The sequence below is a fragment of the Triticum aestivum genome, chromosome 4B, assembly GCF_018294505.1.
Source record: "Triticum aestivum cultivar Chinese Spring chromosome 4B, IWGSC CS RefSeq v2.1, whole genome shotgun sequence".
In the NCBI taxonomy this organism is placed as follows: domain Eukaryota; kingdom Viridiplantae; phylum Streptophyta; class Magnoliopsida; order Poales; family Poaceae; genus Triticum; species Triticum aestivum.
The window spans coordinates 580488818-580492657 of NC_057804.1; positions in this window are offsets into that span (position 1 = coordinate 580488818).

Genomic DNA, 3840 nt, shown 5'->3' on the forward strand with positions numbered 1-3840 from the left:
TAAGGAAATGATGCCACAGTCGGGCGTCTTAGCGACACCACATAAAGGGCTTTAAAAGAAATACCACAGTCGGACGTCGGGGCGACATCACAGAAAGGGCTTTAAAAGAAATGCCGCAGTCGGACGTCGGGGCGACATCACAGAAAGGGCTTTAAAAGAAATGCCACAGTCGGATGTCGGGGCGACATCACAGAAAGGGCTTTAAAAGAAATGCCACAGTCGGACGTCGGGGCGACATCACAGAAAGGGCTTGAAAAGAAAGTAAAATACAACAATGCCACAGTCGGACGTCTGAGCGACATCGCAGAAAGGGCTTTTATTCACAAGTAAATAATACTCATAATAAACATTTAATTCATGAGAATAAATGGGTTAGTCCATCCACAGGAATAATCATTTAACCGGAATTAGCACTCATGGAATCACCGGGGTCTCTGCCATCCAAACTGACATTTGATTAGGATAAGATAATATCGATCTAGGACAGGGAATAGATGATTTGGAGGAATATATGACTCTGCAGAGTTTGTACAAAAATTTTCCCACAGCCAACGGATTTCCGTAGTCATGAAGGACTAGTTCCGTTTATGGTATTTCGGAAGAAAACACAGCTAACCAGTACACACCCATCCTACCTCTCGATGCTAGGAATCACCCTAGACATCGTCCAAGAAAAACTTTTGAGACAGGGAGATCACAATCTCGAATAGCATGGGATCAAATTTATATACGCGCGCTCTAAGGGGTGCCCCCCTCTCGGTCCCAACCGGAAACACCCATGCCCCCTGACCGGATGACTGGCTTTAATCCAGGGCCATGGAACCATCATCACGGCCTCTCCTTTTGGTGTGTACCAGAAAAGCGGTTTGCAACTTACTAAACCATATTCCTTGCGGAAAACATGTGGTAGTACAGGGAAGGAAATGAGAGGAACTGAACCGATACGGTTTGACACTGAAGTCACATAGTCTGGCATAAGACTGGCATGCTACGACACTGCCATCTTACCCATCCTCATGCAAACACATGGCCATTCATACTCACATCCATCCACTTATGGATCATCGAACTCACTTACCTCATTATTGCATAAAATAACGTTCATCGATATGCTCCTCAACATGTCATGAAACTAACTAAATGCAAAACATGCCAAGACACTCATCATATCAAAAGTTCAAACATGCTTGCCTGGTTCAGAGTAGTCGGAGCCTAGTTCGGTGAAGTTCGCGGCTCCGTCACCTCCTTCGGTATCTACGGTATAAAGAAAATATATGCGCTATCGTAAATACCAAGGAGTGCACAAAAAGTATTCCAAATATTTTTCAAATAAATCTGATAAAAAACTAGACAAAATTTTAAAGAGAACAGAAAAAGAATCAATCAAAAATACTTTTCTGTTTAAAAGTTATAAAGGTTTTTGTCCAGGGACTCATCTGTAATGAAATAGAAGATTTCCAGGGGCTAGCTTATAAAAACAGAAAACGCTTCGGCAAAAACTACGCCAGCCCAGAGGGAAAACGCATTTTGCCCGAAGGCGCTTCCAGAAAACGATTCAATAGAGAGGGCAGAGAGGCTGACGGTGGGGTCCCACTCGTCAGGTTTGAACTTTCAAAAAGGGGGGAAACGAAGCTCGTCGGCGCCCGAGAGCCGCGGTGGTTGCCGGCGGCGATCCACAGCGAGGCAGAGGGATCGGAGGGTACCTCCGTGCTCAGGGCGCCATTCCGCGTCGGTTGATGGTGGTGGTGGTCGCCGGCGAGTACCACGTCGACGGCGAGCTTTGCTCCGGCGGACGATGGCTCGGGTGGTCGAGGGACTCGTCGGAGAGGGCTGCAGAGATCACATTGAAGAGGGGGTTAGGCTCCTGGTAGCTAGAGGGAGTAACGGACGGGGTTTGGGTGCCGGAGATGGCCTCACCGGAGCGAAGCATGGTGGAGGCCGAGGTGGATCGGGGTGGCCGGAGTTGGGGGAGGAGACCTCCTCGAGGTTCCCCTAGTGGCCTGGCGTGGCGTTGGTGAGGAGTGGTGATGATGCGTGCACGAGGGTGAGCTCGGGGGCCCTTTTTATAGGCGGCCCGAGGCGGTTGCCGTGAACGGGGGTCTCCGGCGAGTGATTACGGCGGTGCCGTGGATGTGCTGTGGGATTAGGGGCTTGGGCATCGTCGTTGAGGTCCACCGGTTCCATTTAGGTGCTAAACGGGCTGGGATTTGGTGCTATGGGCGACCTCGACGGAACGGGGGTGGCGCGGCCCGTCGGCGGCAGGGAGCACGTTCCGTGCTTGCCGGGCCACGGCGACGGTGCCACGGGCCTGCGCTGGCATGGCAGGGACACGTGGAGAGCCAGGGGGTGTTGGGCGGCGCCGGGTGGCGTGGCGAGAGGGCTCGGGCCCTTGTTGGCCGCCACGGAAGGTGCAGGCACCGTAGAAGCTTCCAACGCCGGCGGGGCTCGTTGCTACCGACGCCAGGAATCGGCCAAGCGTGCGTGCGGGGTGCTGGCCAGGGAGAAGAGGCTGCGTGCAACGCGCCAGGGCGCACTGTGGCCGCGTGACCGAGTCTGACGAAGGAAAGAAGATAACTGAATCTCTGAACTTTCTGAATTTGCAAGGAACAGTGCAGCTCAGGTGTTCGACATAATGTTTTTGGCCTCTGGGGATTTTTCCTTGAGCTGATTTTTGGTGGAGTGGCTTCTCATTGCTCCAGTAGGCTGCATGATTTTTGGTGGAATTTTTGGAGGAGTGTAGATATGAATTTCATCAAATTTGGCAAATCTGGTCCAAACTTGCAGAGACTGAATTTTGAAAAATTTGAAAAGAGGAGGAGTGGATCAAGATGGTTCTGGGTTGTGGGTACAAAGGACTATCTAGGACAGTTGGTTTGAGGTCAAAACTCAAATGAAAAAGGATACTTGCTTTGAAAATCACTCAGGCTCCAAATACTTTTCAGAAATGATTTGAGGGGAAAAATAATTAGAATAAAATCCAAAACTTGCTGGGATTAGTTGGGACAGAGAACTTAGGTTGATTACAAGGAGGAGGGGAGGTTTTGGAGGGGTTTCACCACATGGGCAAAAATGCCAAGTCATGGGTGGTTTCCAAGATATGAAAATCCCAAATTTTCATTGAGTTTCATTTTAAAAGGAAAAGATTAAACTCCCAAAATAAATTTGAGAGGGAACCAATAGAGAAGAAGTTTCAAAAGATCAAACACCAAAGCTTGAATAAAAGTAAAAACCTTGCCAAAGAAAAGGAAGTTTTTAAGAGGAAGGTTTTTCTGGAAAAAAAATAAATGGCCTCTTTTCAAAAACCACAAAGTTTTGGATAAAAACCAAATTGAAATTTTGGAGTGTCACAACACCTACCCCCTTAGGAAAAATCTCGTCCCCGAGATTTCAGCTGATCCTTAAATAAGTGTGGATGCTCTGCCCGAAGAAAATCCTCGCTTTCCCAAGTTGCTTCACTGTCGTTGTGATTGCTCCATTGGACTTTGAAAAACTTGATGGTCTTCTGTCGGGTCCTCCTTTCAGACGCCTCTAATATTCTTACGGGACGTTCCCGATAAGTGAGGTCTGGCTGCACATCAATGTTTTCATGGGATACTTGTTTCTCTGGGTTGCTTACGCACTTCCTTAATTGAGAGACGTGGAACACGTCGTGAATGTCGGACAAGTCTTCGGGTAAGTCTAGCTGGTAGGCTACAGTGCCTCTTCGTGCCACTATGCAGAATGGTCCAATGAATCTTGGTGCTAACTTTCCTTTAATCTTAAACCGTTGCAGTCCTCTCATAGGGGATACTCTCAAGTATACGAACTCACCGGGTTCGAAGCTGACCCTACGATGTTTCT